The following is a 12,033-nucleotide window of genomic DNA, read 5'->3' as shown; positions in this document are numbered from 1 at the left end:
GTCCAAACCAAAGCCAGGAGCCAGGAACTCCATCTGGGTCTCCCACATGGGTAGCAGGGGCCCAAGTATTTGAGCTGTCTTCCACTGCCTTCCCTGGCACATTAACAGGGTTGGAAGTGGAGCAGCTGGGACTCCAACCCAGGATGCCAGCATTGCGGGTGGCAGCTTAACCCACCATGCCACAGTGCTGGCCCCACCATTGGCATTTGTGAAGAATACAGGCTGAAAAGGAAATGAGATACCACCACAAATCTATTAGAGAGGCCAAAATCCAGAACACATCAAACACTGACAAGGGTGTGGAACAAGAGGAATTCTCATGTTGGTGACTATGCAAAATGGTACAGTCACTTTGGGAAGAGAGTGTGACAGCTTCTTACAAAACAACGTATTCTTCCCATGCAATCCAGTGATGTGCTCTTTGGTTTTTACCCAAATGAGTGAAGACATGCACACAGAGAGCTTCAGAGGAATGATTATTGAAACTTTGTCCTTGCCAAAACTTGGACGCAATGGAGGTATCCTTCCAACTAGTTGAGATCCTTGAAAAGGCAAAACTAGGGAGATGGTAAGAGGATTAGTGGTTGCTGAAGGTTTTGAATGGGAGGGATGAAGAGGCAGAACATGGGACTTTCGGAGAAGAAAGTGTTCTGTATGACACTCTAAGTGTGGACGTGTGTCATCCATTTGTCCACCCATAGAAGGGGCTGGCATTCGGTGCAGTGGTTAAGTCGTAACAGACTGCCTCCATTGGAGTCCTGGCGCCACTTGCCAAGTCCAGCTTCCTGGTACACTGCACCCTGGGAGGCAGCAGGTGATGGCTCCAGTGGTTGGGCCCCTGCCACCCTTGTGGGACACTCACGTGAGTTCTTGGAGGTATCTGCTGAAGAAGTAACCACCCTTTCTGGTGAGGGTGGAGGACAAGGCAGAGGTAGCGTGAACTGGAAGAGAGAGTAATCTCTTGTCTTTAGTTCTTAGCTGTCTTTGTTGTTTGAACATGGGCATGATTTTAGTCTAAAGGTTAGGGGTTAGATAAAGTCCAGGCAGTGGCCTTGTCCACACTGTAAGGAAAAATTTCAAAATTAGCTCCTTGGCATGCAACAGTGAGTTATTTAAGTCAGGTCGTCAGCTGGAACGCCTCTCCGATGGGGTTTTGCTAGTCGGAGAGGCTGTGCCTAGTGGGAACTGTTCGGTTGCAAACCTAGAACTGCTCTAAATGATAAAAGTCTATTTCTAGAAGCCTAAAGGCCAGTTATTTTAGAAAAGATTCCTCAGAGGGAAGGCATAGGGGTGCCGCGGGTAAAGCCACTGCCTGTGATGCCGACATCCCTGATAGGCACCCGTTTATGTCCTGGCTGCAGCACTTCCGATCCAGCTCCCTGCTAATGCACCTGGGAAAGCAGCGGACGATCCTGGACTCCACCTGCTCCAGCCCTAGCCTTTGCAGCCATCTGGGGATAGATCTCTCTCTGTGTGTCTCTCCCTGTCTTCCTCTCTCTAACTCTGACTTTCAAAATAAATAAGTCAATCAGTCTTGGAAAGAAGGAAGGAAGGAGAAAGAAAAGATTCCTCCAGCCTGCACTGTGGCACAGCAGGTTAAGCTGCCTCCTCTGATGCCAGCATCTTGTAGCAGAATGCCAGTTGGAGTCCCGACCACTCTGCTTCCGATCCAGCTCCCTGCGAATGCGCCTGAGCGAACAGCGCATGATGGCCCAAGTACTTGGGCCTCTGCCTCTCATGTGGAAGACCTAATAGAGTTCTGAGCTCCTGGCTGCAGCTGTTGTAGCCACTGGGGAGGACGAACCAGCAGGTGGAAGAGCTCTCTCTGTCTGTCCTCTGCCTCTCAAATAAATAAATAAATCGTAAAAACAGTAAAAAGGAAGGAAGAAAGAAAGAAGGAAGGAAGAAAAGGTTCCTCAGATGTTTCTCCCCTGCCAAATTCAGATTAAACTCTGGGCTAGGATATCAGAAAAGCAGTGCCATGTCCTTCTCAGTTAGCAAGTGGAGGGACCCTTATCAGCTGGGATGTTAATTTTGATCACTCTGATAAGGCGGTGCCCGTTTTCTCCACTTCATTTTTTTCTGTTTTAATGTGCAAGTGTTCATGGTAAGATACAGCAGCATAGATCTAAATAGCAGAAAGTGGAAATACCCGCCTATAAACAGAAGGGTGTATATATTTTATTTTATTTTTATTTTTTTATTTTATTTATTTTTTGACAGGCAGAGTTAGACAGTGAGAGAGAGACAGAGAGAAAGGTCTTCCTTTTTCCATTGGTTCACCCTCCCAAAATGGCCGCTACGGCCGGCACACTGCACCGATCTGAAGCCAGGAGCCAGGTGTTTCTCCTGGTCTCCCATGCGGGTGCAGGGCCCAAGCACTTGGGCCATCCTCCACTGCACTCCCGGGCCATAGCAGAGAGCTGGACTGGAAGAGGAGCAACTGGGACAGAATCCAGCGCCCCAACCGGGACTAGAACCCAGGGTGCCGGCACTGCAGGCGGAGGATTAGCCTAGTGAGCCACGGCGCCGGCCGGGTATATATACTTTTTTTTTTTTTTTTTTTGACAGGCAGAGTAGATAGTGAGAGAGAGAGACAGAGAGAAAGGTCTTCCTTTTTGCCGTTGGTTCACCCTCCAATGGCCGCAGCGGCCAGTGCATCGCGCTGATCCGAAGCCAGGAGCCAGGTGCTTTCTCCTGGTCTCTCATGCGGGTGCAGGGCCCAAGCACTTCGGCCATCCTCCACTGCCTTCCCGGGCCATAGCAGAGAGCTGGCCTGGAAGAGGGGCAACCGGGATAGAATCCAGTGCCCCGACTGGGACTAGAACCCGGTGTGCCGGCGCCACAAGGCGGAGGATTAGCCTGTTAAGCTACGGCGCCGGCGTGTATATACTTTTAATAAGAATATGTGCACACAGAAGAATATTACACAGCAGGAAAAAAATAAAAGAATTACAGCTACACATAACACAGTAAATCTTAAGAAAAAAAAATGAAAATGATTCCATTAGTCTAAAAGTTTACACAAAAGTGGGGCAGGTGTTTAGTGTAATAGTTAACCTGTAAACTACAGGTTAAAACACCCTGGCCGGCGCTGTGGCTTAACAGGCTAATCCTCCGCCTTGCAGCGCCGGATCAGCACGGTGCGCCGGCCACAGCGGCCATTGGAGGGTGAACCAACGGCAAAAAGGAAGACCTTTCTCTCTGTCTCTCTCTCTCTCACTATCCACTCTGCCTGTCAAAAAAAAAAAAAAAAAAACACCCTTAGCTGCATCAGAATTGCTGGGGCTCTGTTCCTGATTCCAGTTTGAAAAAAAAAAAAGATTTATTTATTATTTATTTATTTGAAAGTCAGGGTTACACAGAGAGAAGGAGCGGCAGAGAGAAAGCGACGTCTTCTATCCCCTGGTTCACTCCCCAGGTGGCTGCAATGGCTGGAGCTTCGCCGATCTGAAGCCAGGAGCCAGGAGCTTCCTCCAGGTCTCCCACATGAATGCAGGGGCCCAAGGACTTGGGCCATCTTCCACTGCTTTCCCAGGCCACAGCAGAGAGCTGGATGGGAAGTGGAGCAGCCGGGACTTGAACCGGCACCCATAAGGGATGCTGGCACTGCAGGCTGCGGCTTTACCCGTTATGCCACAGGGCCGGCCCCTCCAGCTTCTTGCTAATGTGAACACTGGGAGGCAGAGGTGATGGCTCAAGTCGTCGGGCTCCTCCTGCCACCCACGTGGGAGACCAGATTGCTGCCATGTGGGGAGCGAACCAGGAGTTCCCTGTCTCTGTCTTCCCCACTCTTTCTCCCTCTCTGTCTCTCAAATAATTTTTTAAGATATTTGCAAAATTACACTCTTTATTACTTAAGAATGCAGATAATACACTCTTACCTCATATGAACACATGGAGTAAAACGATAGTGAAAAAGGAACAAATAGAAGTTTTGGAGACTGGCTTCCTGTAGGTGAGAGGACGTGCAGAGCACTGGGAGAGGGTCAGACAGGTTGACGGGGAATGAGCGCGAGGACCTTTGTCGTATCGTTTCTTGTTTCTTCCGCCATACACAGCTTTCGTAAACAGCTTGTATTTGTATATTTTACATTTGTACACTGTTGTTTGAAAAACAGTTTTCAGGAGGAGGAAACATTGCTATAGGGATTTGAAGAAAAAACAAGTGGATGGGATGAAGTCAGGGAAGACTGGGGAGGTGGGGTGGAAGGAGCGGGAGGGGGTGGAGCCTGTGGTCAGAGCCGAGCTGGGAGGAGGCCAGGAAAGTTTGCGAGGTGCCTTGGAGAGCCGCCCCCTGGGAATCCACCATGGCCATCCTGCTTGCAGCTGGAGATCCGGGTGTGTGGAGGACATGGACGAGGCCAACGTGGTCATTCCAACACGGGCGCAGGGAGGGAAAGGTTCAGTCACTGGGGGGGAAGTTCAATGCCATTAGCAGAGACACAGTTTGGAATCAGTTCAGACAAGCCCTCAGTTGAACAAGATATTAAGCTCTGGCCATAGCTTCTCGCTCCTCGCCAACTCCAGCAAAGGCGGGTTTGGATTCCACTTCAGCTGACATTTGCTTGGGGACGCTTCTCTTTCTCTGGCCTCCCAACCGAAATCAAGTCAGAAGCTCAGTGATGTTTTCAGGTCAAAACTGATCAAACTGTGTACCAGCTTACACATGTGCATCTTCTTGTATGTCAAGCGTAGCTCAGTAAAGCTGCTCTAAAAAGAGACAGCGTTGACCACCACCACCTCACAGCCCCGTGCGCTTCTACTGGAACACTCCTCACAGCTGCAATTTTGTATTGGCTTTTGTGATTATTTGATTGATTTCTGTGCAGAAGGCCCCAGGCTTCATAAAGCAGGACTATGTCTGTTTTACCTACCACTGTGTTCCCAACACATAGAGGCCTTGGCACACACTAGGTGCTTAAGAAATACTTGCAAAATAAATTACGTGCCTGTTGGACTGTCAATGCCTCTTTTCTCATAGAGGTATTCCCCTCAGAATCATCACTCAAAAGCTTGCAAATCAATCCCCTCCGTGTGGAAAACATTATTTGTAGTCAATTATGACAAATAAAGATGAACAAATGAAGCAGTGCAAACTTAGAAAGGGAGATAAGACAACTATTAAAATAACTCATAATTTGTTAGCTACCCTCTGGAATGCCCAAACAAAGTAGAGTCTAAGGGAATGAGCAGAACCTTTGGTTATGGTTAATTGCAAGGATGCTTCAAATTCCTGCCTTCTCCACACCCTTGCCTCTTTGCAATTGACTTTATAACTCTCCCCTCAAAGAGCTGGTTGCTGCAGCCTTTTCATACAGGTTTGGCCACGTGCTCTGCTTTGGCCAGTGAGCCGGCAGCAAAGGTCCCATATGTGCAGTGACACTGGCCCTCTCTTATACCACAGGGAGCCCTCTCTTTGTGTGATTAAGCATAGGTTAGCCTGTGCCCCAGTGGAGTTCCCATCGTACCCATCAAATGCACGAGAGGGGCCACTCCGTGTCACTCAGCACCAACAGATTCACCTGCTGTCTGCAGGTATGTGGGCAGTAAGAGCCAAAAGCCAGGAGACCCACTCAGCTGACCCATAGAACCATGAGCTGAATAAGGGCCTCTAGTTTGGGAGTGGCTTGCTATATAGCAGTAGCTCACAGATAACTTTTTTTTTTTTTTTTTGGACAGGTAGAGTTAGACAGAGATAGAGAGACAGAGAGAAAGGTCTTCCTTCTGTTGGTTCACACCCCAAATGGCTGCTACGGCTGGTGCGCTGCCGGTGCACTGCGCTGATCTGAAGCCAGGAGCCAGGTGCTTCTTCCTGGTCTTCCATGCGGCTGCAGGGCCCAAGCACTTGGGCCATCCTCCACTGCCTTCCCAGGCCACAGCAGAGAGCTGGACTGGAAGAGGAGCAACTGGGACAGAATCTGGCACCCCAACTGGGACAGAATCCGGCGCCCCTTCCGGGACTAGAACCCGGGGTGCCAGCGCCGCAGGTGGAAGATTAGCCTATTGAGCCGTGGTGCTGCCCATTTGACCTCTTTTTTTCTTTTCATCTGGTCCCTTCTCTTGTCCTGGAAGTCAGCTTGAGTCAACCTGTTGGCATTGAAGGGACAGACAGTCATAGGTACGCTCTGGCCCCTGAGGAAGTGTCCTGGATGGTCACTGCCAAGTCTTCATTAGTGTTGGCCAAGCCCCTCCAGTTCCAGCAGTTCTCTGCCACTCCTGGGCCATTCCATGCTGATGGTGGGATTTAGGGAGTCTCTGGGAACTGCTTGGCTCCAGGGCTCCCTCTGCCTATCACAAGCCAATGCACCAGCCCCTCAGAGGTTGGCTCTGCAGGAAGACACAAAGAGTACTAGAGAGTGAGAGGAGGTTGCAGTATACAGTATGAGCCAGCAAAGGTTCTGTGTCACTGCCTTTAGGAGCAAGCTTGTCCGTGGGCAGGTGTAGGTGAAGGGTGTTAGTAAAATGGTGCCACCTTACCTGTAGTGCCATCTATACCCTGGATGCCATCTTAGGCTCTGCACTTTGCATAGTAAGCTTTGGTCTAAGCCCCACGGCTCAACCACAGGTGTCAGCTCCGCCCCCACCCTAATGGGATTCACTGCTCCTACTTCCCTGCCCACCCCCCTGCCCGAAAAGTTATATCAGGACCTCCTTTCAGCATACTGCTTGCTTTCTCCTAGTCGCTCTCTCTCTTACGCTCTTGCCCTCTCCCGCCCCCCACCCATCGGGCTTCCCCCACTGTGGTGGAATGAGAAGGCCATGCCAAAATGGCCGCTGGCCAAGCGAGTGTCAGTTACTCAGGAATGGCTTTGAAACCCACCTGGCAATGGAGCCTGCCTGGCAACAGGCTGTGATTGGTTGGGGCATAGACTGCCCCTTGACCGGACTGGCTGCCTTGGCTATATAAGCAGCTGTATCAACTGAAATAAACAAGTCTGCAGGCTGCTTGCCTCTGGCCCACTTTCACCCGACTCTGGGGTCTGTGTGGTGACTCCGTGCCTCTTGCTCCCACCATGCTCCTCCTCTCAGGAACGAATTCTCTCAGAAGAAATCAACAGCAACATCTGGCGCGCCAATGTGATTGACAGCGTGTTGGACTTGGTGAAGTCCCCCCTTGATTTCAGCAAGAAGGCCCCTCGGTGTTTTGTGTGCTGTTCGGTTCTGTGAGGGTGAGCACAGAACCCCCTCCTACGCCCCTTTCCTTGTCCTTGTCCTCGGTCTAAGTGACCCCAGGTTAGCACACACCTCCCTGAAGCGTACGTCGCTTCTTGGCTCCTCCTTTTACTTTTGGTTCACCCGGTGAATTCATATAAGGGACTGATCATCCCAGAATTCGGAACCAAGTCATCTTCCCTCACTGAGAGAGGTGACACTCTGGAGACACCGTGTGGGCATACGGCCTTGACCTAACGAATCAAGGAAGTCCCCCACTAAGCACAGGACATACGTACGATCTGATACACCAATGTCTGCTCATCATACGTAGGAAACTCCTGCATAATGCCATCAGCCACTGAGGTGCTAGGAATTTGCTTTGTTATGGCAGCAGTGCTGTGGGTGTCTTTCCTTTGGCTAGAGTTGGTGTGGTGCACCGCTCTTAAGTGCTCAAACATGAGAAAGATACCCACCTCTCGGAATCCTGCGCAGATTACCAAACATAGTGAATCTGTGAGTGATCAGAGCCTGACACTCCAGGTCCCTGTCTCACAGACAACAGCTGATGCCTTAGGGAGAGAGAGCTCGGACAGTGAAAATGACAATGTAGCAAACAAGGTAGCAAACAATGTAGCTAACAATGCAGCAAACAAGGTAGCAAACAATGTAGCAATGCCCAGTCAGCCACCCCCAAAATACTCATGGAATAAACACAGACAACCTCTAGACAATAACCCACACAAGGTCATCCCATCTGCACCCAGTGAGGATCCCCACATTTGTGGCACCCCAGGTTCTCAGGGCAACCGCTAGACCCCATCCCACTTGCATGATTGTGGTAAATGTAAGAGTGCACTCAAAATTCAGGCCCTGGATTCCAATGCCTGTAAAAAGGCTTCTGCTAACCAATGGTCGAGGATATGCCTGTGTCTTTCCCGAGAATGCGGGACAGCCCATTTGGGTACCAGCCAGAAACATCAAGCCTGCAACTGACAGCCAACCAGAACCAGCTGAACAAGACCGAGACTCCACCTTGTTAGCAGACGCACCTGCCCTATCATCCTACCCTGAGAAACTGCCCATAGCCACATCCGTTACTGTTTTATACCCCACTTAGCTCTGGTCAGCCACTCAAATGGCCCACAGTCTGTGTGTGGTCACTCCGTTCCTGATAACCGTTATTCCTCATTCCTACCCCTATCTGAGCAAGCACTCCTGTGGTCTCTCGATTTGAGCACTGGTTAGTCAACAACCGGTAAGATCCCCTGGGGGACAACCTAAGACAGGCACAGCCACATACGGAGACCACATGGAAACAGGGTCAACAATGGTATGGCCAAAAATCATGCCTCCCATTGCTCAAAAATAAACGAAAAGGGGCAAATGTGGTGGAATGAGAAGACCATGCCAAAATGGCCGCTGGCCAAGCCAATGTCAGTTACTCAGGAATGGCTTTGAAACCCACCTGGCAATGGAGCCTGCCTGGCAACAAGCTGTGATTGGTTAGGGCATAAACTACCCCTTGACCGGACTGGCTTGTCTTGGCTATATAAGCTGCTGTACCAACTGAAATAAACGAGTCTGCGGGCTGCTCGCCTCTGGCCCACTTTCACCCGACTCCCGGGGTCTGTGTGGTGACTCCACGTCTCTTGCCCCCACCATGCTCCTCCTCTCAGAACTAATCAATTTCAACACCCCACCCAACAATAAACCTTTCCCTTAACTTCAGTGCTTGGTGTGTTTTGTGGTGGCCTTACAAAGGGAATAGCCACTTTCTATTATGATTCAATAGAATTTGTAAAAGGAAGTGAAATCAGACCGTGTCTGGGCAACTTCCCATTGCATGTGGAGCTGTTCTGTCTCCTTAGATCCATGCCAGAGAGTGTCTCCCCGCTCAGAGGCAGCGTCCTACCCCTGCCAGTGACTTTAATGACAAATTCTCTTTCATACCATGAATTTACTCATTCTGTCAAAACAATGCTCAGCATCTAATTTATAGCAGATTCTACACTTGGTTCTGGTTTGCAAAAAATGAATCAGAGGTGGGCATTTGGGGCAGCAGCTAAGAATTTGTGTGGGACACCCACATCCCACACCAGAGTCCCAGGGCTTGAGTCACAACTCAGCTCTGATTTCAGCTTCCTGCTCACCCACACCCTGGGAGGCAGGAGGTGATGGTTCGAGTGGTTGGTTCCCTGCCACCCTTCTGGGAGACCTGGATTGATTCCTGGGTTTCTGGCTTCAGCTTGGCCCAGCCCCAGATGCTGCAGGCATTTGGGAAGTGAACCAGTAGATGGAAGCTCTCTCTCTCCATCTATTTCTGTTTCTCTGCCTGTCAAATAAAATGAAAATAAATAACATTTTATTTTAAAGATAAATGACTTTTTTAAACAGTATGTATTGATTTGAAAGGCAAAGTTACATAGAGAGAGAAAGAGAGAGATCTTCCATCCACTGGTTTACTCCCCAAATAGCCGCAGTGGCTGGGGCTGGGCCAGGCTGAAGCCAGGGGCCTGGAACTCCACCTGGGTCTCCCATGTGGTTGGCAGGGGAACCAAGTACTTGGGCCATCTTCCAGGGCTTTCTCAGAAACAATAGCAGGGAGCTGGATTGGAAGTGAAGCAGCCGGGACTTGAACCAGCTCCCACGATGGGATGCTAGAGTTGCAAGACAGCAGCTTAACACACTGCACCACAACACCAGCCCCAATAAATAAATATTTTAAGATAAATAAAAAATATGAGTGGGCTTCAAAACATTCACGGATGGAAAAATGGAATTAAAAAATAATGTCAGGCCAGCATTGTGGCTTAGCAGGTTAAGCTACTGCTTGTCATCCTGGCAGCCAATAGCAGAGCGTTGGTTTCAGTCCTGGCTGCTCTGCTTCTGATCCAGCTCCCTGCTAATACACCTGGGAAGGCAGTGGAGAGTGGCCAAGTACTTGGGTCCCTTGCAACTGTATAGGAGACCTGGCTTTGGCTTTGCCTATATCTGGCTGTTGTAGCCATTTAGAGAGTGAACCAGCAGACTGAAGATCTGTTTGTTTCTTTCTCTGTCACTCTGCCTTTCAAGTAAATACATAAAATAAATCTTTTTTAAAAGATAATGTATATTTTCTGCAAACTTTTGGAAGACCCTTTATAAATCCTGACCCCAAGCTCTTCCAGTTGAGTTAAGGAGATAAGTTATCCACTTGTTTTATTGGTTGTGAACTCCTGTTGTGTGCCAAGCCCTTTAGTCAGAGACATGATATCAGCTCTTAGATCAAGGAGAACAAAGCATGAGGAAGACTGATAAGCAAATCTTCCAGTACCTATGGCTGGGGTTGGAACAGAGACAGAGATAGAGCCCTAAGTGGGCCCTGAGGAGGGCTGAGCCCCCTGTCCCGGGGTGAGTCTGGGAGGGCTTCTTGGAAGAGGCTGTGCTGGAACGCCTCCAACAGCTCTAGAAAGCTGGAGTAGAAGTTGGCTGGGAGCAAAAACAAAAGGAACAGGATTGCTGGCAGGCAGAGGGAGCAGCACGTGGGAAGCTCAGTTTGGGAAGAAGGGGTTAGTGCTGGGGGCAGGCAGCAGAATGGGAGGCCTACAGTGTGGGCTCCATAAGCAAGGTGAGGGTCTGGGGGCAGGCACTTGGCCTAGCAGTTAAGATACCCAGGTCCCACATCAGAGTACCTGGGTTCGAGTCTCAGCTCCAGTTCCTGACTCCAGTTTCCTGGAAATGCACAGCCTGGGAGGCAGCAGTTGTGGGCCAAGTGCCTGGGTTCCTGTCCCCTACATGGGAGACTTGGATTGGGTTCCAGGCTCCCAGCTTCAGTCTGGCCCAGCCTCTGTCGACGCAGGCATTTGGGGAGTAATCCAACAGATGGCAGCTCTCTCTGTTTTTCTCTGTCTTCTCTCCCCTCCCTCTAATAAAAAAAAATTAAAAGAAAAAAAGGATTAGGGTCTGAATTCAAGCACAGAACATACAGTAGCATAATACAGAGAAAGATAAATGTTGTAAGTTAGATGTAGGTAGAGGACTATGGAAATTTCTGGAAAGAAAGAACTTTAGCTAAATGCAATCAGTGATTACTCCAGTACAGAAAAGGCTTGGATTTGGGATTGAGTTGTGAATCTGTATTTTTGAAAACAAAATCTCAGAGGACATTCCTGAAACCCTGGGTTAGAGAAAACTCAAGAAATGCAGGCGGGAGCTGGTTGGCAGCATGGCAGTTTTGTCATGAGGAGCAAATAATTATCTCACCCTGGTCTCCCTAGAAAACAGAACTTGTGACAAGAATTAAATGTGAATCCTTTATTTGGGAGGTACAATCCGTGACAGTGGCAGAGAGAGGAAAGGGAGGGGTGAGGAGGGCTGCAAGTAGCGTTGCTGTGCATGCTGGGGTGTCCTGCCTGCCTGAAGGATGCAGAGCCCATTTCTTGGCCGGTGCACCTGCTAAGCCACCTGGAATGCTTCTAGACAGGCCGTGCAGAGAACTCATGTGTTAAAGTAGTTCATCAGAAGGAAGAAAGAAGGAGAGATTTATTCACTGGCTCTTGCAGCCCCTGGTCTCCCACTGTATTAGACAGTTAACTGGCTGCCCCTCTGGGGTGCACCATGTACCATGGGCAGCCACTTGGAAGCATGGTGCTCCATTCCTGGGAGACCAGAGGCCCCAGATAGTTGTCCAGGTGTGCTACAGCAGCAGCTGGGTGGGGCAGGCAGCCTAGGGCTCAGGAGACAGGTGTCTGTCCTGCCCCTGAGTGGCAGTTAAGAATCAGAGTGTCACGTGAGGTAGCTGATACAGTCACTGCAGCATGATCTGAATTAATCAAACCACCAGAGAGACTGTGACTCAGAAATTGCAAACTAAATATATCTCAGGCCCTGCAGCAG

Source organism: Lepus europaeus, chromosome 2, assembly GCF_033115175.1.
Source record: "Lepus europaeus isolate LE1 chromosome 2, mLepTim1.pri, whole genome shotgun sequence".
NCBI classification, from domain to species: domain Eukaryota; kingdom Metazoa; phylum Chordata; class Mammalia; order Lagomorpha; family Leporidae; genus Lepus; species Lepus europaeus.
The sequence above is the reverse complement of the archived record's forward strand: the minus strand, read 5'-3'. Positions refer to the sequence as shown.